Below are 24,723 nucleotides of genomic sequence, written 5' to 3' on the forward strand. Positions count from 1 at the left end.
TTGAGGCAATAATAGGTCTATGATGCCCTTAGATGTTCTAGGCCGCACGCGCGCTACATTGATGCAACCAACGAGTTTTTCTCCCTGGCCTGAAAGGTTCGGGAAATCTTGCCAAATTTTGCATCTTGATGGGGATAGACCATCGCAATTATTGATCTTCAACGAGGACTTCCTAGTAAGTGTGAGTCATCAGCTCGCATTGACTACGTCCCTGCCCTTTGTACACACCACCCGTCATTCCTACCGATTGAATGATCCGGTGAAGTGTACGGATCACGCCGACATTGCGAGAAGTTCATTGAACCTTATCATTTAGAGGAAGGAGAAGTCGTAATAAGGTTACCATAGGTGAACCTGTGGTAGGATCATTTTTGATTCTGGCCCCTGAATCGTGCAGGGGAGGAGGCAAGGGAGGCATGCTAAGCTCGCCGCCTTCTCGACCCCTGCCCTCGACGATGTGTGGACGGTTGGGCCTTGTTGCATGGTTTGGCCCTAGGTTCCACACCGTCGGCTTGAGGTGATCAAATGCCGTGATCAGGTGCATGCCCTTTTCAAGAGAGGCCGAGTCTCTATCCTGTCGAGTTTGCATGCCCCCGATTACGCGCGTGGCATCGTCCTGATGATCCGTCAGTTCTACGATGGGAAGTCGGGATTACTGCAATGCCCCATTACGTCTCCTAGGGGAACAACATGTCACTTGGAGCATTCCCCGCTGCTGACAAGTGCACTCTCAAGCGATTGCTCATGGGGTTGGACCCATCCTCTGGCTGCAGGGTTCTCTCGAGGTGGCATCCTCTTGTGCAATGCAATGGGGCGGGGACACACACCCTTCCAGTGCCCCCTTGTACTGGCAGATGGTTCGTGTCAAACACCCTACATCGGTGTGACCTGCACCAAGAATTCCAAAACATTGAAGGGTGGCCCAAGTGCCTTTGTGCGTTTGGGTCGCCAGAAAATAAACATGAATAAGATAAAAGCATGACTCTCGGCAACAGATATCTCAACTCTCGCCATGATGAAGAATGTAACGAAATGAGATACTTAGTGTGAATTGCAAAACCCCATGAATCATCGAGTCTTTGAACGCAAGTTGCGCCTGAGGCCTCGGTCGAGGGCACGTCTGCTTGGGCGTCGCACTCCAAAATCGCCCTCCTGCACGGAGGAGTAGAGATGGCCATCCGTGCCCGCCAGCGACGTGGTCGGCTGAAATGAGCACGAGGTCCCTCACCCCATCGCGATGAGCGGTGGCCTATGCAGGTCGGCGTTGGTTTGTGCGGGTCGAGCGAGGCCAAGTGTGGAACTTCAACCGGCCCACAGCCCCTTTGCCGCGTCCCCAAGTCAAGCATGAATACCCGCTGAGTTTAAGCATATCACTAAGCAGAGGAAAAGAAACTTACCAAAATTCCCCTAGTAACGGCGAGCAAACTGGGAAGAGCCCAGCATGAAAATCGGTGGCTTCGCCTGCCGAATTGTAGTCTGTAGAAGCATCCTCAGTGACGGACCGAGCCCAACTCCCCTGGAAGGGGGCGCCGGAGAGGGTGAGAGCCCTATCGGGCCCGGACCCTGCCGCACCATGAGGCGCTATCGGTGAGTTAGGTTGTTTGGGAATGCAGCCCTAATCAGGTGGTAAATTCCGTCCAAGGCTAAATACGAGCAAGAGACCAATAGCGAACAAGTACTGCAAGGGAAAGATGAAAAGGACTTTGAAAAGAGAGTTAAAGAGTGCTTGAAATTATTGGGAGGGAAGCGGATGGAGGTAGGCGATGCACCCTGGTCAGATGCAGAACAGCATCAGCAGGTCCGCTGCTCAGCTCGGGGGGCGTGCCAGAATGGGCCGTTGCGATAGCATAAGCGCGGCCTTCTGGTCGCACTGTACCTCCATCACAATGGTGCGAGTCGGCAGGTTGGGAAACCCACGAGGCGCAAGGAAGTTGACTGGCAAGATCCCCTCTCAGGGGGTGCACCGCTGACTGACCCTGATCTTCTGTGAAGGGTTCGAGTGCGAGCACACCTGTTGGGACCCGAAAGATGGTGAACTATGCCTAAGCAGGGTGAAGCCAGAGGAAACTCTGGTGGAGGCCCGCAGTGATACTGACATGCAAATCGTTCATCTGACTTGGGTATAGGGGCGAAAGACTTATTGAATCATCTAGTAGTTGGTTTCCTCCGAAGTTTCCCTCAAGATAGGTGGAGCTCATGTGCAAGTTTTATCAGGTAAAGCAAATGATTAGAGGCATCGGGGGTGTAACGCCCTCAACCTATTCTCAAAATTTAAATAGGTAAGGTGGTGCGACTGCTCCGTTGAGCCATGCCATGGAATTGCGAGCTCCAAGTGGGCCATTTTCGGTAAGAAGAATTGGTGATGTGGGATGAACTGAAAGTTGAGTTACGGTGCCAAATTGCATGCTAACCCAGATCCCACAAAGGGTGTTGGTTGATTAAGACAATAGGACGGTGGTCATGTAAGTCGAAATTCGCTAAGGAGTGTGTAACAACTCACCTACCAAATTAACTAGCCCTGAAAATGGATGGTGCTGAAGCACACAACCTATACTTAGCCATTGGGGCAAGTGCTAGGCTCCAATGAGTAGGAGGACGTGGGGGTTGTTGCGAAACCTTGGGTGTGAGCCTGGGTGGACCGGCCCCCGGTGCAGATCTTGGTGGTAGTAGCAAATATTCAAATGAGAACTTTGAAGACTGAAGTGAGGAAAGGTTCCATGTGAATAGCACTTGGACATGGGTTAGTCGATCCTAAGAGATGTTGAAGCCTTGTTTCAAGGGCGCACTTTGCATGATCATCGAAAGGGAATTGGGTTAATATTCCCAAACTGGGACGTGGTGGCGGACGACAACGTTAGGAAATCTGGAGACATCGGAGGGGGCCTCGGGAAGAGTTATCTCTTCTTTTTAACACCCTGCCCACCCTGAAATCGGTTCAATTGGAGATAGGGTCCAGTGGCTGGAAGAGAACCACACGTCCCGTGGTGTCCGGTACGCCTTCGGTGGCCCTTGAAAATTTGGAGGACCGAGTACCGTTCACGCTCGGTTGTACTCATAACCGCATCAGGTCTCCAAGGTGAACAACCTCTGGTCAATAGAATAATGTAGGTAAGGGAAGTTGGCAAAATGGATCCGTAACTTTGGGAAAAGGATTGGCTCTGAGGGCTGGGCCTAGGGTTCTGCGCCCCGAACTTGTGGGCTGTTGGCGGCCTGCCCGAGCTACTACCGCAGCGAGGGTAGGCCGTCCCGTGTCGATCGGGTGATAGACGCAGGGCACTCCCTTTGGGGGGCTTTCCCTAGGCGGCGAACAACTGACTTAGAACTCGTACGGACAAGGGAAATCTGACTATTTAATTAAAACAAAGCATTGCGATGGTCCCTGCGGATGCTGACGCAATGTGATTTCTGCCCAGTGCTCGTAATGTCAAATTGAAGAATTTCAACCAAGCGTGGGTAAACGATAGGAGTAACTATGACTCTCTTAAGGTAGCCAAATGTGTCATCATCTAATTAGTGACGCGCATGAATGGATTAACAAGATTCCCACTGTCCCTATCTACTATCTAGCGAAACCACAGCCAAGGGAACAGGCTTGGCAGAATCAGCGGGGAAAGAAGACCCTGTTGAGCTTGACTCTAGTCTGACTTTGTGAAATGACTTGAGAGGTGTAGAAGTTGGGTTAATTGCCTAGTTTTCCCTGGGTGTGTACCTTTGTGAGGGTGGGCACCTTGGTGCGCACACCTTGCCTGGGCTGTGCACCAGGGCGGGCTCAAGATGGCACCCGCGTTCCATTTTTTTCACTATCTTTCAAAACAGAAATTTTAAAATCTCATTTTTTTTGCCTTTTCTAGAAATTAGTGAAGGCAATGCATCAAAGGTGTGCACCTCACTACCCACCACGGTGCACAATGCTAGTACGAACCCGGGAGCACTTTGATGTGTGCTCCAAGGTGTGGCATGCACGAAATTAGAGCCCGGTTTGCCTCGGGTGTGCACCTCGCATGTACCTTCGCTGGGGTGGGCACCTTGGTGTGCAGACCTTGGCTGGGTTGCGCACCCTAGTGGGCACCATGCTGCGCACCAAGGAGCACTCTGAAGTGTGCTACAAGGTGCGGCGTGCACAAAGTCAAAGCCCGGTTTTCCCTGGGTGCGCACCTCGGGTACACACCTCGCGTGCACCTTCGCCGTGGTGGGCACCTTGGCTGGGTTGCGCACCTTGGTGGGCACCATGGTACACACCATGGCATGCACAAAGTCAGAGCCCGGTTCACCCCGGGTGTGCACCTTCGCTAGGGTGGGCACCTTGGTGTGCACACCTTTCCTGGGCTGCGCACCAGGGCGGGCTCAAGATGGCACCCGCATTCCGTTTTTTTCACTATCTTTCAAAATGGAAATTTTAAATTTCATTTTTTTTTGCCTTTTCTGGAAATTAGTGAAGGCAGCGCATCAAAGGTGTGCTCCTCACTGCCCACCACATTGCGCAATGCTAGTGCAAACCCAGGAGCGCTTCGATGTGTGCTCCAAGGTGCAACATGTACGTAGTCGGAGCCCAGTTTGCCCCAGGTGCGGACCTCGCGTGCACCTTGGCCGCGGTGGGAACCTTGGCTGGGTTGTGCGCCTTGGTGGGCACCATGGCGTGCATGAAGTTGAAGCCCAATTTGCCCCGGGTGTGCACCTCCGCCAGGGTGGGCACCTTGGTGCGCACACCTTGCCTAGGCTGCGCACCAGGGCGGGCTCAAGATGGCACCCGCATTCCATTTTTTTCACTATCTTTCAAAACGGAAATTTTAAAATCTAGTTTTTTTTGGCCTTTTTTGGAAATTAGTGAAGGCAGCGCATCAAAGGTGCGCACCTCGCTGCCCACCTTGGTGTGCTCCGAGGTGCCCACCATGGTGCACAACGCTGGTGCAAACCCGGGAGTGCCCTGATGTGTGCTCCAAGGTGTGGCGTGCACGAAGTCGGAGCCCGATTTGCCCCGGGTGCGCACCTCGCGTGCACCTTCACCGGGGTGGGCACCTTGGTGCACACACCTTGGCTGGGTTGCGCGCCCTGGTGGGCACCAAGGATCACTTCTAAGTGTGCTCCAAGGTGCGGCGTGCACGCAGTCGGGGCCCAGTTTGCCCCGGGTGCGCACCTCGCATGCACCTTCGTCGGGGTGGGCACCTTGGCTGGGTTTTCTCCGAGTGCACTCCGAAGCGGGGTTATTGGAGTGCCCCCTCTTTTTTTGTCAGAGCGTTTGGTGGGGTTTCTCACATTGGCTCTTCCCAGGCCCGGTTGTTGGGTGTGCACCCACCCTGGCGCACACAAAGTCGAAAGTAGGGTTAATTGCCAAGGTGCGCACCTTCGCTAATGTGGGCACCTTGGTGCGCACACCTTACCTGGGCTGCGCACCAGGGCGGGCTCAAGATGGCACCCGCGTTCCATTTTTTTCACTATCTTTCAAAACAAAAATTTTAAAATCTCATTTTTTTTTGCCTTTTCTGGAAATTACTGAAGGCAGCGCATCAAAGGTGTGCACCTCGCTGCCCACCTTGGTGTGCTCCAAGGTGCCCACCATAGTGTGCAATGTCGGTGTGCACCCAGAAGCACTTCAAAGTGTGCTCCAAGGTGCAGCGTGCACGTTGTCGGAGCCCAGTTTGCCCCGGGTGCACACCTCGCGTGCACCTTCACCGGGGTGGGCACCTTGGCTGGGTTTGCCTCGGGTGTGCTTCGTAGCGGGGTTATTGGAGTGCCCCCTCTTTTTTTGTTGGAGCATTTGGTGGGATTTATTGCATTTGCTCTTCCCAGGATCAGTTCTTGGGTGCACTCCCACCCTGGCGTGCACGAAGTCGGAAGTTGGGTTAATTGCCCGGGTGCGCACCTTCGCCAGGGTGGGCACCTTGGTGCGCACACCTTTCCTAGGCTGCACACCAGGGCGGGCTCAAGATGGCACTCGCATTCCCTTTTTTTCACTATCTTTCAAAACGGAAATTTTAAAATCTCATTTTTTTTTCCTTTTATGGAAATTAGTGACGGTGTGCAACACTGGTGCAAACCCGGGAGCACCCCAATGTGTGCTCCAAGGTGCGGCATGCACGAAGTCAGAGTCTGATTTGCCCCAGGTGCACACCTCGTGTGCACCTTCACTGGGGTGGGCACCTCGGTGTGCACACCTTGGCTGGGTTGCGCGCCCTAGTGGGCACCATGGTGCACACCAAGGAGCGCTCTAAAGTGTGCTCCAAGGTGCGGTGTACATGAAGTCAGAGCCCAGTTTGCCCCGGGTGCGTACCTCGCGTGCAGCTTCACCATGGTGGGTGCCTTGGTGCGTACACCTTGGCTGGGTTGCGCACCTTGGTGGGCACCATGGAACGCTCCGAAGTGTGCTCCAAGGTGCGCACCATGGCGTGCACGAAGTCAGAGCCCAGTTTGCCCCGGGTGCGCACCTCGCGTGCACCTTCGTCGGGGTGGGCACCTCAGTGCGCACACCTTGGCTGGGCTGTGTGCCCTGGTGGGCACCATGGTGCGCACCAAGGAGCACTCCGAAGTGTGCTCCAAGGTGCGGCATGCACGAAGTCGGAGCTCGGTTTGCCTCGGGTACGCACCTCGCGTGCACCTTCGCCACGATGGGCACCTTGGTGCGCACACCTTGGCTAGGTTGCGCACCTTGGTGGGCACCATGGAGCACTCCAAAGTGTGCTCCAAGGTGCGCACCATGGCCCTCCAAGGTGCTCCAAGGTGCGCAGCATGGCGTGCACGAAGTCGGAGCCCGATTTTCCTTTTCTAGAAATTGGTGAAGGCAGTGCATCAAAGGTGCGCACCTCGGTGTGCTCTGAGGTGCGAACTCGGGAGCGCTCTGAGGTGCGCACGAAGTCAAAAGTCGAGTTAATTTCCTTGTTTTCCATGGGTGCGCTCTGAGGTGCGCAACATCGGTGCACACCAAGGAGCACTCCAAAGTGTGCTCCAAGGTACGCACAATGGCGTGCACCTCTGGTGCGCACGATTCAGAGCTCGGTTTGCCTAGGGTGCGCACACCTTAGCTGGGTTGTGCACCTTGGTGGGCACCATGGTGCACTCCGAGGTGCGCACCAAGGTTCGCTCCAAAGTGTCCTCCAAGGTGCGCACCTTTTGTGTGCTCCAAGGTGCACACGAAATCGGAGCTCGGTTTGCCCTGGGTACACACCTTACTACGCACACCTTGGCTGGGCTTCACACCTTGGTGGATGCCATGGTGCGCTCTGAGGTGCCCAAGATTGGTGCACACCAAGGAGTGCTACAAAGTGCGCTCCAAGGTTTGCACCTCTCGTGTGCTCCAAGGTGCACAGGGGCGCGCAAAGTCAAAAGTTGGGTTAATTGTCTGGTTTGCCCCAGGTACGCACCTTGCGTGAACCTTCACCAGGGTGGGCGCCTTGGTGCGCACACCTTGGCTGGGCGCCTTGGTGCGCACACCTTGGCTGGGCTGCACACTCAGGCGCACACACCTTGGCACCCGCGTTTCCTTCAATTTTTTTTTATTTTTTTTTTGACAAACTCTCAAGTGGGAAATTCTATAATCTCAACTTTTTTTGCCTTTTCAGGAAACTTTTGAATGGAGCGCATCATTGGTGCACACCAAGGAGTGCTCCAAAGTGTGCTCCAAAGTGTTCTCTAGCTGCATGCACCTGCCCCAGGCACGCACCCGGCCCCACCTAGCTTCGCTCACCTGTCCCGAGCATCTGGTGTGGAACCTTAGAGTAAGAAACATTGTTGTGCACCTTGGCCAACATGCGTGACTCGACTGAGCGCGCACTGGCTGAGGTGCACACTAATTTCACTTAGGTGCGCATGCAGCACCTCAGGTGCACCAGGGTATGCACACAATGCCCGGGTTGCACCATGGCTTGTGTGCTCGGGGTGCCTTGGGTGCGTGCTCGGTGTCGCCCCCATGCATGTGGTAGTGTGGGCAATGCACCCCGGCTTGGCCCCGATGAGAATGCAAATAGGAAAAAGGTTAATTCAAATAGCATTGTGACACCCGACGAAAAACTAAAAAAGGGTCCAACATCAGGACTTCTTGGGAGGTCACCCATCCCAGTACTACTCCGGCCCAAGCGTGCTTAACTATGGAGTTCTGATGGGATCTAGTGCACTAACGCTGGTATGATCACACCCGTTATGAGCTTGTCGCAGTGTGTACTTAGCAAACTATGACCCACATGCGAATCCACCCCGGCCACCCACCCCCGCCGAGGTGCACACACTCCCTCACCAAGCGCACCCCATTTGCCAAGTGTGAACCCTGCTCGGGTGCGCGCACCTCGCCCAGGCATCGAGTGTGCAGCCGGCCCAGCCTACGTGTGTGCACCTAGACGGGGGGTCGTGTGCACACCCGACCCGGCCTGGGTGTGCACCTGACATGCCCAAGTGTGTGCAGTGTCCCGTCTGCAACGCGGTGCCCGCACACCACCTTGGGCGCAATGACCTGCGCTCACATGTGGGCCGAGTGCACGCTGGTGCATGTTCGGGGCACCTCGGGTGCATGCTCGATCTTGCCCTAGTGCACCAAGGCATTCGGTTTGCCCTGGGTACGCTCCTAGTGCACTCCAAAGCATGGTTATTGGAGCGCCCCCTTTGTTTTTGTCTGAGCGTTTGGTGGGGTTTCTCGCATTGGGGCTTCCCAGGCCCGGTTGTTGGGTGCGCACCCACCCTGGCATGCACGAAGTCAGAAGTTGGGTTAATTGCCCTATTTGCCCCGGGTACGCACCTTCACCATGGTGGGCACCTTGGTGTGCACACCTTGCCTGGGCTGCGCACCAGGGTGGGCTCAAGATGGCACCCACATTTCATTTTTTTCACAATCTTTCAAAACAGAAATTTTAAAATCTCATTTTTTTTTGCCTTTTCTGGAAATTAGTGAAGGCAGCGCATCAAAGGTGCACACCTCGTTGCCCACCTTGGTGTGCTCTGAGGTGCCCACCATGGTGCGCAACACTGGTGCGAACCCACGAATGCTCCGAAGTGTGCTCCAAGGTGTGGCGTGCATGAAGTTGGAGCCCAGTTTGCCCTGGGTGCGCACCTCGTGTGCACCTTTGCCAGGGTGAGCACCTTGGTGCACACCTTGGCTGGGTTTTCCCTAGGTGCACTCCGAAGCATGGTTATTGGAGTGCCCCCTCTTTTTTTGTCTGAGCATTTGGAGGGTTTCTTGCATTGGCTCTTCCCAGGCCCGGTTGTTGGGTGCACTCCAACCCTGGCGTGCATGAAGTCGGAAGTTGGGTTAATTGCCTGCGTGCACACCTTTGCTTGGGTGGGCAGCTTGGTGCGCACACCTTGCCTGGGCTGCGCACCAGGGCGGGCTCAAGATGGCACCCGCATTCCATTTTTTTCACTATCTTTCAAAATAGAAATTTTAAAATCTCATTTTTTCTTGCCTTTTATGGAAATTAGTGAAGGCAATGCATCAAAGGTGCGCACCTCGCTGCCCACCTTGGTGTGCTCTAAGGTGCCCACCACGGTTTGCAATGTTGGTGCGAACCCAGGAGCGCCCTGATGTGTGCTCCAAGGTGCGGCGTGCATGAAGTCGAAGCCCGGTTTTCCCTCGGTGCGCACCTCGCGTGCACCTTCGCTAGGGTGGGCACCTTGGTGCACACACCTTAGCTGGGTTGCGCACCCTTGTGGGCACCATGGTGTGCACCAAGGAGTGCTCTGAAGTGTGCTCCAAGGTGCGGTGTGCACGAAGTTGGAGCCCCGTTTGCCCTAGGTGCACACCTCACGTGCACCTTTGCCGTGGTGGGCACCTTGGCTGGGTTGCGTGCCTTGGTGGGCACCATGGTGCACACCATGGCATGCACGAAGTTAGAGCCTGGTTTGCCCCGGGTACGCACCTCGCATGCACCTTCGCCGTGGTGGACACCTCGGTGCGCACTGTTGTTCTCAAAATCTGATTCCCTTCAATGCCCTTAAAATAATAGGATCTAAAATGGGTGCTGAGAAGACATCAAGAATAAGGAGATTCCAGAGACAACATCTGACAAGGTTTGGTTAGACCTTCTACACTTCGGGCTTTTCTTAGAGCCCAGGTGGGTATACCTTTTGTGAATTAACTTCACACTTTTAAACAACAAATCCACAGCAAACCAGTCCAGAAAACCAGTGGATTTATTCACCTTGAAAGCAACTAAAAACAAAGGATGAAACAATACTTAACTTCAGCATATTTGATCAACAAAGCATGCAATAGACAACCTCGATTAACACCAGTGCCTTATCCAAGGTTACAGAGTCATTTAAATTCAAATAACACTTCTGAAACAATATATCCTTATGTCTCCCGTCGGCTTGGTTTCCACTAATCCTGGTATATGCCTAGCACATACAAGAATTCAATCATTCTAGACTAAGCTATGGTCCTCAAAATTCACAGTTCCCTCCAAAGAATTTACTGGTATGAGTGATCCCGCGTATTTAATTTCCCTTCTAAAGAGAAAAGAAAACAAACACTTATACTGAGATTGCTTTGCAATTCCTTTCAAACTAAACAACCCTGGATCATTTAGAATAAAGACAGTAAATAAACTTGTGAACAAATGTGAAGACAACACATAACTTTTACTCAAAACCGATGGCCTGTATATTGATATTCATTTCAAAGAGTATTACAATGAATTCTGATTCTCCATTAGACTTAGAAAAGCTCAGATAAATTTCTGCAGCGTTTTCTTACAAAATTTTGTGATCTCTTTCCCTCTAGTCCTGGTATCCATTTATAACAACATGGATGCACAAAGATTCGGACTTCTCGAGGAGAGTTTGTTATAGTTATTTCCAAAATTGATGAGGTTACAATTTTTACGTGAAACAGTTATGCGCTCTTTTCAACCTTTGCAGTCTATTCAACAGGTTGTTCAGTTGCAACCTCTTCTGGATTTTCAGGGGCGCTCTCCAACTGTTCCGGATCATGAGTGGAATATTTAACTTCCCACTTATTATATGTCTCTTCTGTCGGCCATGAAAAATTAATCACATCATCTTTACTTTTAGTCAACCTTTTCCAAGAATTTCTCAGTTTGTTGACTTCTGAATTAAGAAAGCTATAGTGTGACTTAATTTTTTCTATTTCCTGTATTGTTATAACAAAGAAAGAGGTATCATCAAGATCAATGATTCCCTTTACCCTTGCTGACAATTTGACTTCGATCTCTTTAAGCCATATTTGTTTATCTTTCAACAAATCCGGATTGGCAAAAATCCCTGGGAGCAACTCACAAACTTGATCAGTGTATTCCTTCTTAAGCAATTTAACCCTTCTTTCCACATTATCCACCTCTGTTGCCAATTGCAATAAACTCTTAGTGATATCAGAAGTGGATTTGATAATGGGGTTAGCTCTTGCTTCATCACAGGAAACACACATGAACTCTAAGTCTTGCTCCCTAGGCCTCCATCTGTCAAAAATGGGTGTCAAAATGGCCTTATCTCTCCTTGATTCATTCCATATCTCCATGATCTTTCCCACACTATTGTGAAGCAGTGAGGCATTTATAGTGTCTACAAAAATAGAGATTGTGGCTTTTATTTTCTCCTCATACTTCCCCGCATAAAAGGCCTGAGTTTGCTTTAGGTTCTCCAATTCTTGGGGAGTTATCTCAATCATTTGAGAGCTGGAAGGCGCAGGAGATGGTGGGAGCTCAATGATGGGGCTAGTAGGTGGGGGTCTTGCAGGAGAGGAGGCGATCATCAATGTTGAAGACTCACCTTGTTGGTGTTCTCCCATCAGCTGGCTCTGCAATTTGGCAATGATGCTATCTTTGCCTCTCACCTCCTCCTTGACCCTGTCATAGGCCCTCAAAACTGTTTCCAATTTAATCTGGAGGGCCTCCTTTTCTTTGGCTTCCTTTTCCGCCACTGCAACACTGAATTTGGCAGTCTCTAACACAGTACTAGCAGCCTCTACTACTCCTGTACTCTCTACTCTTTTAATCATCAATTCACCAAGGTGACTTGTCCCTGAGGTGTCTTTACCTTTCTTATCCTCATTTCTTTTGAGGGACCACATGACTAGTGCAGCATTGTCCTTACTGAATGTAACCCCTTCCATGGGTTTAGTCTCTTTTCTTACTACATCTAGTACTAGAGCATCAGCAATATTCCATTCTGGTAAAATGAGCACTCCAACTTGTGCTACTAGATCTCTTCCCTGTTCAGGAGTGATGGTTTTGAATTCTTCCATCATCTCCTGTTTTATTTCTTCCTCCACTGAGGCTGGATCTTTATTAGGCTGCTCTGCCTTTTTTGCTTCACATCTAGCATTATATTTATCTATATGCTGCTTCCAGATAAATTGGATGAATGCTTCAGATGTGACAAAGCTATCATCAGCTAAAAAGGCACTACTGGCCTTCTTTATCTCAGGATCCCACTCCTGGCCTTTAAGTTCAGTTGAGGTGATATCCATTTGTGCTTCAGTCGGCTCTTCTGGCATCCCTTCTTCCACCTCATCATAAGTGTATGCAATCTCTCCCAAGTTGCCCAACTGAGAGAGGTATTCAGTTGCTGCTTGTTCATCTCCTATATGGATAGGGGATTGGGATGGGGAATACAAGGGTGTATCTGATTGCACTTCCTTCCCCACCCTTTGCTTCTTTGGGCTGTCCTGGATGTCAATGACATCTTGTACCTTCCTCTTTCCTTTGCTTGAAGAGGGCTCCCCTGTTGTAGACACCAGCACACTGTAACCTGATTTCTTATGCAGGGTGTAGTCACCAGGAGGGATTGCTTTAGTGGAAGCTGACTTACCTAAAATCATTCTTGCCTTTTCAGGGTTATTCTTAATTACAGCTTCCCTCTTCTCCTTTAATGTTTGCATCACATCTTCAAAGCACACTATCAAAAATTTTATTTTCTCTTCCAATGGGAAGAAGCTAGACAATGGGTCATAGCTTGCATCAAATTGATGCACAAAATCCAAGGCTTTCTTGTAAGCCACCCATTTTTCTTTCCTCAATTCCTGTTCATCTAAGTCAAATTCATTCCTGATGAGGTCTTTAGGAAAGTGGAATTGATGAGGCCTACCTCTGCATGCTACCTTCTTCCGGAACACACCATTGTAGAAGCCCTCTGGATCAGCACACCTGGACACTACAGTGGATAAATGGTAGGGTTTGAGGAAATCCTCAAAATAATTCCAACCTCCCTTTGTAATTACAAATTGGTGGGCTACTGTAGCTGCAGGGAAAATTGTCCCTTTACCTCTGCCTGTTAGCTCTGCCTCTTGTAGGCCACCAATTTGTCTAAGGATCTCAGTTGTTCCTACTTTGAGGGGGACCTGGTAGGGTAACAAAAATGGGGTGCCTCTGAAACCAAAAACTCTGAAAACTATGGAGACTGGATATAAGTACATATCACCCCAGTTATGAACTATCTTGATATTCTCTACGAATTCTTTTGGCCTTAAGAATTCCAAAAGAACCTTGGGGACTCTTGGGTTATCAGAGTAAAGGAGAGTCCTTATTTTGGATGCAAAATATTTATCGAATTTTAGAAAACTAGCATCCTCTCTGTCCCATGACAACACAGTACTCCATAGTTGTACTGGCATTTTCTCTCCTTCCTTCTCTTTTACCAGGTCCATTCCACTGGCGAAATAATCACCACCTTTGAAGAGAAAAAGGTGCATCAAGAGTGAGTACCATCCGAATGGCCTATCCACCTTCCCATTTTTTATTCCTATCAACCCACCATGGATAGCATTGGCAACATAAGAAGCATAATCAAATGTAATAGCAAGAGAAGGATTCAAAATTTGAACAATCATTAACAAGTAATGGTTTGGCATATTTGATTCAGCATCCTCTCCTAGAACTTGGCAAAGTGCCCAATACATCCCTTTCGCCCTCAAGGTATACATACTCAATGAAAAAGGCTCTTGCGTGTTGGGCCCTACAACTGCTAACCCTCCTATTTTCAGAAAAAGTTCTTTAAGAGGCCCATTCCTAAGATGACTCCTCTGTGCACTGTACACCTAGGCTAATTGTGTGAAGTTTATGGGTTCCAAGAAGTTTGTAAACTCACTGAGCCCAAACGCTGTTCTCAGTTCTTCTGCACTGATTTCCACGAGGGTTTTCCCATTTACATCCCGGATGCATCTTGTGATTGAATCATAATTTAATGCCATTTGGGTTAGCAAGTCTGTATCCATGAATACTCTTGGGACTACTAATTTCCCAACATCTAGTTCCCAAACACTATTTTGAGGAGCAGGAGAATTTCTCATTCCAAATCCGATTCTAAACAGCCCCAACCCAGACATTCCAACCTGTGGGTCTCTCAACCAATTACCTTTGTCATATAATCCTTCTCCAATTTTCAGACGGGGAGCCCTGGGTACTAATTCCTTGGCCTTAGATGCCTGGTTAGTTGACAGCGTCAACTGCTCTAAAAAGTCATCACATACACTTCTTTCTAAATAATCAACCTTGCCAGAAAATTCCCTTTTAGGAGCCATTTGAAAATGCAACAAGATGAATATCACTTCTTAAACACTCCTGTAACACGAGAATAATTTCACTTATTACACCACACAAGAACAGCTGCAAAATAAGAAAGAACCTGATGCTTGCTTGAAAGAATTCGCTCTGCAACTGATTGACCTTCTCTGTATTTGAAAAAGATAACTCTATGTTATTCTTCTGTAGAATCTTTTAAAAGATATCTACACTTGGTTGTTAAGAAATCAAATGCTTGTACTCTGGGCCTTAACTATGACATTGATTCTGCATGCTTCGGTCGTCCTTTTAAAATCGAATTCATACGAGAATTCATATTCTAGCTCCAACGGGTCGCAGCCTTCCTGCAAGTGTCTCACTATTAATTTCATTTTGACAGCTTTGTCTTTAATCTGGGTCCTGTCTTTCTATTGGCTACATAATACCACGCGGCATCCGACCATTGGCTTAGAAAATCCCTTCGCATTCTGTTTTGATACTGGCCGAATGTCTCCCTTTATACTGTGGCGAGCCCATATTTTCCCTTTTTGGCCATGTCATCATCAAGACACGTGGACGGCCGATATTCATTCTCGCTATTTTGCGGCTTTAAAAAGTGAGCACCTCACCCTTGTGAAATAGCACCAACCGTCGGATCATCCTTCAAGTTGATCACCTTTTAATCCTTTGAAAAGGTCCTCAGAAATGGTGGGCCCGCTGAGTCGTCACCAACACCTGGCACCTAGTCACCTGCTGTGCTAATTTGTCGCTCTATCACTGGCCAAAAGAAGAACCATGGGGGGTCCCACTTTCATCTCAACAGGTCTGTCTCTTATGTCATCATCAAGACACGTGGACGGCTGATATTCATTCTCGCTATTTCGCGGGTTTAAAGGGTGAGCACTTTACCCTTGCGAAATAGCGCCGACCGTCGGATCATCCTTCAAGTTGATCAGTATTTAACCCCTTAAGAAGGCTCTCAGAGACGGTGGGCCCACGGACACGTCATGGACACCTGGCGCCTTGTCACTTTCGGAGCTGACTTGTCAATTTTTCATTTGCTAGAAGGAGCCACGGGGTCTCGATAAATTGTAAGAGCTGTCCCTGCCAAGTCATCTCCACCTGTAAGCCGACTCATCTTTGGGGCCCACATTTGAACCCTTGGTCCTGACCCGCTGACTGTGGTGACTTGTGCCACGTGCTACCTTTTAATATGCCAGAAGAAAGCCACGGGGCTCCGACTATCTCTGACAGCTATACCTTTCACTTCCTCCGTCATGACACATGGACGGCTGATATTCATTCTCGCTATTTCGCGGCTTTAAAGGGTGAGCACTTAACCCTTGCGAAATAGCGCTGACCGTCGGATCCTTTCTCAAGTTGATCAACGTTTACTGGGCCCGACACTTTAGAATGAAATAATACAAGGTGAAATTTTTTCAAATAATCAACATAACCGCCTAGGTAAATAACAAGGGGGGACACTTCCTACGACCCCATGACCCATGACTTAAGTGAAATAAAGTAACGGCAAAATAGAAACCAGAGGGCTTAACAAGGAAAGAGTCTAAAAAATTAAAACCCTTAAACCCCTAAGGTTTAGAACAAAGCTGAAGCACTTAGGATTACACCTCATTCGAAAAATTTTCAAGGTACCATAGCCAATTATGGGGAAAGAAGAACCCAATTTTAAAAACAGTGATAACACGCACACCTCGGCTGGGTTGCGCGCCCTGGTGGGCACCATGGTGAACACCAAGGAGCGCTCTGAAGTGTGCTCCAAGGTGCTGTGTGCACGAAGTCGGAGCACGGTTTGCCCCGGGTGCGTACCTTGCGTGCACCTTTGTTGTGGTGGGCAACTTGGTGCGCACACCTTGGCTGGGTTGCGCACCTTGGTGGGCACCATGGAGTGCTCTGAAGTGTGCTCCAAGGTGTGCACCATGGCCCTCCAAGGTGCTCCAAGGTGCGCATCTTGGTGTGCACGAAGTCGGAGCCTAGTTTGCCCCGGGTGCACACCTCGCATGCACCTTCGCTAGGGTGGGCACCTCGGTGTGCACACTTTCTCAATGTTTTTTTGCCTTTTCTAGAAATTGGTGAAGGCAGTGCATCAAAGGTGCGCACCTCAGTGTGCTCCGAGGTGTGAACTCAGGAGTGCTCTGAGGTACGCACGAAGTCAAAAGTCGGGTTAATTGCCTTGTTTTCCTCGGGTGCACTCTGAGGTGTGCAACATTGGTGCGCACCAAGGAGCACTTCAAAGTGTGCTCCAAGGTGCGCATGATGGCATGCACCTCTGGTGTGCATGATTCGGAGCTCGATTTGCCTGGGGTGTGCACACCTTGGCTAGGTTGTGCACCTTGGTGGGCACCATGGTGCGCTCCGAGGTGCACACCAAGGTTCACTACTAAGTGTCCTCCAAGGTGCGCACCTTTTGTGCACTCCAAGGTGCGCACGAAGTCAGAGCTCGGTTTGCCCCAGGTGCGCACCTTCGCCAGGGTGCGCACCTTGCTGCGCACACCTTGGTGGGTGCCATGGTGCGCTCCGAGGTGCCCAAGATTAGTGAGCACTAAGGAGCACTCCGAAGTGCACTCCAAGGTGCGCACCTCTCGTGCGCTCCAAGGTGCGCAGGTGCACGCGAAGTTGAAAGTTGGGTTAATTGTCCTGTTTGCCCTGGGTACGCACCTTGCATGCACCTTCACTAGGGTCCGCACCTTGGTACGCACACCTTGGCTGGGCTGCGCACCTGGGCGTGCACACCTTGGCACCTGCGTTTCCTTCAATTTTTATTTTTTGACAATCTCTCAAGTGGGAAATTCTATAATCTCAACTTTTTTTGCCTTTTCAAGAAACTTTTGAATGGAGCGCATCATTGATGCGCACCGAGGAGCGCTCTGAAGTGTGCTCCAAGGTGCGCACCTCTGGTGCGCTCCAAAGTGCTCTCCAGCTGTGTGCACCTACCCCGAGCGTGCACCTGGTGCCGCCCAGCTTCGCTCACCTGTCCCGAGCGTCTGGTGTGGAACCCTAGAGTAAGAAACATCGCTGTGCACCTTGGCCAACATGCGCGACTCGACCAAGCGTGCACTAGCCGAGGTGCACACCAATTTCACCTGGGTGTACGCACAGCACGTCGGGCACACCGGGGTGCGCACACAATGCCCGGGTTGCACCGTGGCCTGTGTGCTCGGTGCACCTCAGGTGTGCGCTTGGTGTCACTCCCATGCGTGCGGTAGTGTAGGCACCGCACCCCAGCTCGACCCCGACGAGAACACAAACAGGCAAAAGGTTCATTCAAATAGCATTGTGACACCCGATGAAAAACTAAAAAAGGGTGCAACACGGGGACTTCCCGAGAGGTCACACATCCTAGTACTACTCCGGCCCAAGCGTGCTTAACTATGGAGTTTTGATGGGATCTGGTGCACTAACACTGGTATGATCGCACCCGTTATGAGCTTGTCGCAGTGTGTACTTAAAAAACCGTGACCCACGTGCGAATCCACCCTGGCCACCCACCCCTACCGAGGTGCACACCCTCCCTCGCCAAGTGCACCCCGTTCGCCAAGTGTGAACCCTGCCTAGGTGCACGCACCTTGCCCGGGTGTCAGGTGTGCACCTAGCTCGGCCTACAAGCGTGCACCTAGATGAGGCATCATGTGCGCACCCGACCTGGCCTGGGTGCGCACCTGACCTGCCCAAGTGCATGTAGTGTCCCATCTGCATCGTGGTGCCCACAAACCACCTCGACGCAACAACCTGTGCATGCTCGATCTTGCCCTGGTGCACCAAGGCGCTCGATTTGCCCCAGGTGCGTACTTGGTGCAGGGTGGGCACCCAAAATAGGGATCAAGCACCAAAAACAAGTTTCGGGATGCAAAATGGGATCCAAGGACCACAAATGCATTCCAAGACCCATGATGGGTCCACGAGAACAAAAATGTGTTCCAAGACTTAATAAACAAATATTTTTTTTTAGGAGAAGAAACATGCTCTGAAGCCCAAAATGAGAATCGACCCCAAAAAGGCCGCAGGCCAAAAGTGGGATGCGAGACAAAAAAAATGGGACCCGAGGACCAAAATTGGGTTCCCAGGTCAAAGATAGGGCAACCGGACAAGAAACGACCTCTGAGGCTCGAAATGAGTCTCGACGACTAAAACTTGACAAGAAGCACCCATCAGGCACCCAACCTTACACTCATGGGATGTCGACCCACCTGGGCTTCCACCTAGCACACCTTGGCACCCACCCACCCTGGCACCCAACCTCGCACCCAACTTAGCACCTTTGAACCCACATTGGCACTCACCTTGACCCTGGCACCTTGGAACCCACATTGGCACTCACCTTGACCCTAGCACCCACCTTTGCACTCACCTTGGGACCCACCCAGGCTCCCACCTCGACACCCACCCAGACACCCACCTTGGTTCCTTGGCACCCACCTTGGATCCTTGGCACCCACCCCAACACCCACCTTGGCATGCAACTTGGCTACTTGCCACCCACCTTGGCTCCTTGATGCCCACCCCGACAACCACCCCGTGACCTACCTTGGCCAGGGTTGGTGCACACGCACCCTGGTGCCCACCTTGGAACCCACCCTATGACCCACCTTGGCACGCACCTTAGTACCCACCCCGTTACCCACCCTAGGACCCAACCTGTGACCCACCTTGGCCAGGGTGGGTGTACACCCACCCTGGAGTCCACCTTGGCACCCACCCTGTGACCCACCTTGGCACCCACCCATCCTAGCACCTAGCCTGTGACTGACCTTGGAACCCACCCTCACACCCGTCTTGGCCAGGATGGGTGTGCACCCATCCTGGCACCCACTTTGTGACACACCTTGGAACACACCCTGTGACCCACGCACCCTAGCACCCACCTTGGCACCCACCTTGGAACCCAACCTAGCAACTTGGCACCCACCCCGTGACCCACCTTGGCATCCACCATAGCAGTCGCCCACTTGGCACCCACCTTGGAACCCAACTTGGCACCCACCTCGGCACCCACCTTGACACTTTTGCACCCACCTTATCACTCACCCTAGAACTGACCCATCCTAGCACCCAAGCTGTGATGCACCTTAGTACCCACCCTGGCACATTTGCACCCTAGCACTCACCCATCCAAGCACCTAACCTATGACCCAGCTTGACACTTACCCTCGCACCCACCTTGGAACCCAACCTAGCACCCACCCACCTTGACACCTACCCACCCTTGCACCCACCCACCTCGGCACCCACCCTGTGACCCATCTTGGCACACGCCCATCCTACCACTCAACCTATCACCCACCTTCTCACCCACCTTGGCATCCACCTTAGCACCCACCCACACTGGCACCTTGGCACCCACCTCGGGCAAGGTGGGTGCACACCCACCTTGGCACCCAATTTAGAACCCACCAAGCCTATTACCCACCTTGGCACCCACATTGTAGCTTACCCTAGCGCCCACCCTATGACCCACCCTAGCACCCACCCTCCCAGGAGCCCACCTTGGCACCCAACCTAACACCCATGCATCCTCGCACCCAACCTATGACCCACCATGGAACCCACCCTAGTACCCACCTTTGAACCCACTATATCACCAACCCACCTTGGCACCCACCCCATGACCCTCTTTGGAATCCACCCTAGCACGCACCCACCCTGGCACCCACCATGGAGCGCACCCTAGCACCCACCCACCGCAACGCGTACCTCAACACCCACCTTGGTTTGTGCACTGTGCCAACCTCTCAAAGACCCTATGTGGTGCACTCCAAAGTGTACACCTTTGGTGCACTCCGAGGTGCACACCAAAGTGTGCACCGAGGTGAGCACCAAAGTGCACTCCAGGGTGCACACCAAGGCACGCACCTTTGGTGTGGTCAATACAAATGAATTCAGAAGTTGGGGTCAATGTCCTAATCACTACTACAGACTACACATGTATGAGAGTCAAACAAATAGCTTTATATAGGGGAGGTGTTGCGTTTGATGGGTCGACTCCCCTGGTTGTGTGCACTGCACCAACTTCAAAGAGCCTGTCTTGTTTAAGAAGTCAAAAGTTGGGGTGGATGTCCTGATTGTTGCTGCAGACTATGCATTTATGAGAATTAGACAAATAGCTTATATAGGGCAGGTATTGCGTTTGGTGGGTCGACTCCCTTGGTTGTGCGCACTGTGCCAACCTCAAAGACCTTGCATTGCGGAAGAAGTTGGAAGTCGGATTTTGGTGTGCACCAAGGCGTGCACCTTTGGTGCAGTCAACGCAGATGAATTTGGAAGTTGGGGTTGATGTCCTAATCGTTGTTGCAGGCTACACATGTATGAGAATCAGACAAATAGCTTATATAGGGGAGGTGTTGGGTTTGATGGGTCAACTCCCTTGGCTGTGCGCATTACGCCAACCTCAAAGACCTTGTTTTCGTTAAGAAGTCAAAAGTTGGGGTCAATGTCCAAATGGCTTCTGCAGGCTATGCATGTATGAGAATCAGATAAATAGCTTATATAGGGGAGGTGTTGGGTTTGATGGGTCAAATCCCCTGGTTGTGCACATTACATCAACCTCAAAGACCTTGTTTTCGTTAAGAAGTCAAAAGTTGGGGTCGATGTCCTAATCGCTCCTGCAGACTACACATGTATGAGAATCAGACAAATAGCTTATATAGGGGAGGTGTTGGGTTTGATGGGTTGACTCCCCTAGTTGTGTGCATTGCGCCAACCTCAAAGACCCTGCATTGCAGATGAAGTCAAAAGTTGGAGTTTGGTGTGCTACAAGGTGTGGTCGAAGGTGCTCACCTAGGTGTGCACTTGTGTGCACCAAATGTGTGCACCTTTGGAGCGCACGAAAAGTGTGCACTTTGGTGCGCACCTCTGGAGTGCACTTTGGTGCACACCAAGGCGCTTGTGCGGTCAATGCAGGCGAGTTCAGAAGTTGGGGGTGATGTCCTGATCGGCGGTACAAACTACAGAGGTGTGAGATTCAGACAAATAACTTATATAGGGGAGGTGTATGCTTCGATGGGTCGACTCCCCAGGTTGAGCACACCGCGCCAATCTCAAAGACCCTGTGCTATGGATAAAGTTGGAAGTTGGGTCTGATGATCCATTCGATTAGTAGGTATGCTCATGAGGTCAGAATTTGGGTCCGATGACCTGCCATGCACAAGAAGGCGAATGTTGGCACTATGCACTGCAAGGTGCGCACCAAGGCGCTGGTGCAGTCGTTGCAGCCAAGTTCGGAAGTTAGGGTCGATGTCCTGATCGGAGGTGCAAACTACATAGGTGTGGGAATCGGACAAATAGCTTATGTAAGGGGCTGCTATCTTAGGGAGACCAGTATGCTTCTGGGGTTGTAAGTCCCTTGTTATTCTTAGCAGGTGGAAGTTGTGGTGACGAACATATGGATATGGCCAAGCTACAGATGTGTGAGAACTGGATGAAAAACTTATATATTGGGAAGCAGAGTACCCCGACTGTTCACGAGAGAACATATCTACATTGTGCTTTACTTTCCCACAGGAGAAGGTTCATGGTGGAGAAATCCAAGGAGGACCAAAACCGCATTCCAGCGAGCAAAGGTGTTCAGAGCGATTGCAGAGCAGAGGTGAAGTAGGAGTAGCAGCAGAGTAGCAGAGCGACATGGAGTCCCCGTTTAGGGAGGGGGCTTGGGTCTTGTACTAGATAAGTCATCGCGGGCTCACAAGAGAGTTAGTGGTGCGCTAGGTTGAGTTCCAAAGGAGACAAGGTCTTTGTGGATCAAGAGTTTACGTGAGAAGCTACAGCCAGGGGTGAGGTACAGTGGTATTTGTACCGGTGTTTCAAGAGTGGACGTTGATCCAGGGGCGGGAACTTGTAATCGGGTGCTGGGGAAGTACTCAGGGTAGTGACCAACGATATAGTTGGAATTGTTTGTAGACTGGGCCAGGGGCCATTCTTCAGATCAATAAAGCTATCTTATTGCCCCAACATTGTGTTATTATGTAAGGATTCCACTGTGCAGGTTTGTACGTGTTGTGCAAGTGTGTGTGCAGGTTCTGGAGCTTGGGAGTGCTTACAGGCGTAGTCCGAGTTCTTGGAAGTGCTTGGATCTCATAGAAAAGTACCTAAAAGATCGTCGGTGCCGCACGGGAAAACCTAGCCCCGTGACAGTTGGTATCAGAGCACAAGGTTTTGATACCCCAAGCTAGCACACTAAAAGGGAGTTCAGTTTATAGTATTCATGATGAAGTCAAGAGCGGGGGATGCTGACGAGGAGTCAGAGGGGGAGCAGGGCTCGCCCCATATTCATGTCACTAAGAGGTCCAAGAAAAAGGAGCGACTTCTTGAAGTGAGAAACCGTTTGGAGGCTTTGGAAGAGATGGAGCTGCCGGCGCGTGCGGAGGCTGCCAAGGTAAGACTAGATGTTGCTGAAGGTGAGATCAAGGATCTCTAGGTCCTGTATGGACATGAACAGCAAGAATCAGTTAGAATCAAAGACGAGTTGAAGAAGGCTCTTCAGGAGATTGAGTTTGTCAAGAGTTGTGTTTCTCAAGTAGGGATTACCAAGGGTGCAAGAGTGACACCACCTGAAAAGTATGAGGGTGATCGAGATGACAAGATCATGGAGAATTTCTTTTTTGACATGGGTAGGTACCTGAAATCCATGAGGGGATTTCCGGATGAAGAAAAGGTGGAGATGGCCATAGGATTCCTCACTGGAGCAGCAAAGCTTTGGTGGAGGACCAGACTTTAGGAAATGGAGGCTGGTAGGTCGGTAGTCAAGGTAGACACATGGGATGAGTTGCGGGACACACTCAAAGAGCAGCTCAAGCTAGAGAATGCAGGTTGGACCTCCTTCAAATAGCTTTCAGACCTGAAGCAAATAGGGAAGATCCGAGATTATATCAAAGCTTTCTGGGTCCTTATGTTGGAATTTCCAAATATGGATCAAGATTTCAAGTTGTACCACTTCTTGAAGGGTCTGGCACCATGGGCTTAGAACGAGCTATAGAAGCTGAAGGTTCCAAATGTCGAGGAGGCCATTTCAGTCATGGATCGACTGGTTGACTACAAGGATTGGCTGAAGGCACTAGGTGCATCGGGTGGATCCTATCCGTCGAAGAAAGACAAGAAGCAGTTCCAACCCAAGGATGATGGAAAGTCTAAGGGAAAGGGGGACTCTTCTAGCAGCAAATAGAGAAGGACAAGGAAGTCCTCATCTGGTAAAGGTTCCAGCAAAGGTTCGAGAGACACCGAGTCAAAGAATGACAAGAGAGGGCATGGGTGTTTCATCTGTGGAGGCTCAGATCATTGGGCGAGAGAATGTCCGTAGTGGCAGAGGTTGAACTCTACATAGATGTCAGCAGAACAGGATGGTCAGATTGTAACGATGGGTGTGATCCAGCGTTTGGGTGCAGTCAATGCCACCGAGCAGCCTAGGGCAATGGCTACCGAACGTGAGAACCACAATAAGTTGTGTTACGTGGAGGCCCAGTTGAGTGGGAAGTACACAGTGGCTATGGTGGATACAGGAGCTACTCACAACTTTATCTCAGTCACGAGAGCTAGAGATCTAGGGTTGAAGGTGCAAGCAGATGCATGCTCTTTCAAGGTGGTGAATTCCCCATTCAAAAAGATACATGGTATTGTCCGGGACATACCACTGAAAGTCGGCCCGTGGCAGGGTCGCATGGATCTGACAGTGATCGAAATGGATGATTTCGAGTTGATTTTGGGTCAGGAGTTTTTGAAGATCAGCAAGGTTGTGGTGATACCTCACCTAGATTCGTTGGTGTTTTTAGATCTGAAGCAGACATGCTTGGTGAAGATGACAAAGAGGTGATAGTCTAGGAAGGCTCTGATGATTTTAGCATTGGTAATGAAAAAGGTGGCCAAGAAGCATGGTAAGGAACTGATGTTTTTGGCAGCGCTACTTGGAGGTTGGGATGAACTTGAAGATGTGCAGGAGACACCCATTCCACTTGAAGTAGAGGAAGTCATTCTGGAATTTGAGGACACTATGCCAGTCAAACTACCTGCTCAACTCCCAGAGAGGAGAACTGTAGATCACAAGATTGAATTGGTACCAGGGGCGAAGCCACCAACATAGGCTCCGTATAGGTTATCTAGTCCCGAGATGGTAGAACTGAAGAGGCAGTTGGAGGAGCTGCTTGAGGTGGGTTACATCAAGCCATCCCGTTCTTCGTATGGGGCGCCTGTGTTGTTCCAGAAGAAGAAAGATGGAACATTGAGGTTATGTATCGACTTCAAGGCCCTGAACAAGTTGACCATCAAAAATAAGTATCCCCTT

At 50.7% G+C, this 24,723-nt stretch overlaps 2 non-coding genes and 2 pseudogenes across 2 annotated transcripts; 2 read left to right on the forward strand and 2 right to left on the reverse strand.

Annotated features, from left to right (window-relative positions):
• The first annotated feature begins 980 nt into the window (after nucleotides 1-980).
• Nucleotides 981-1,134, forward strand: LOC131031779 (5.8S ribosomal RNA). Its single transcript, XR_009103193.2, has one exon. It is a non-coding gene; the product is annotated as a 5.8S ribosomal RNA (ribosomal RNA).
• A 217-nt stretch (nucleotides 1,135-1,351) lies between these two features.
• LOC131031930 (28S ribosomal RNA) lies at nucleotides 1,352-3,596 on the forward strand (annotated as a pseudogene).
• Nucleotides 3,597-8,008: 4,412 nt separating this feature from the next.
• Nucleotides 8,009-8,127, reverse strand: LOC131031658 (5S ribosomal RNA). Its single transcript, XR_009103102.2, has one exon. It is a non-coding gene; the product is annotated as a 5S ribosomal RNA (ribosomal RNA).
• Nucleotides 8,128-17,757: 9,630 nt separating this feature from the next.
• Nucleotides 17,758-17,876, reverse strand: LOC131873785 (5S ribosomal RNA; annotated as a pseudogene).
• Between the last annotated feature and the right edge of the window lie 6,847 nt (nucleotides 17,877-24,723).

Source organism: Cryptomeria japonica, chromosome 2, assembly GCF_030272615.1.
Source record: "Cryptomeria japonica chromosome 2, Sugi_1.0, whole genome shotgun sequence".
Classification (NCBI taxonomy): Eukaryota; Viridiplantae; Streptophyta; class Pinopsida; order Cupressales; family Cupressaceae; genus Cryptomeria; species Cryptomeria japonica.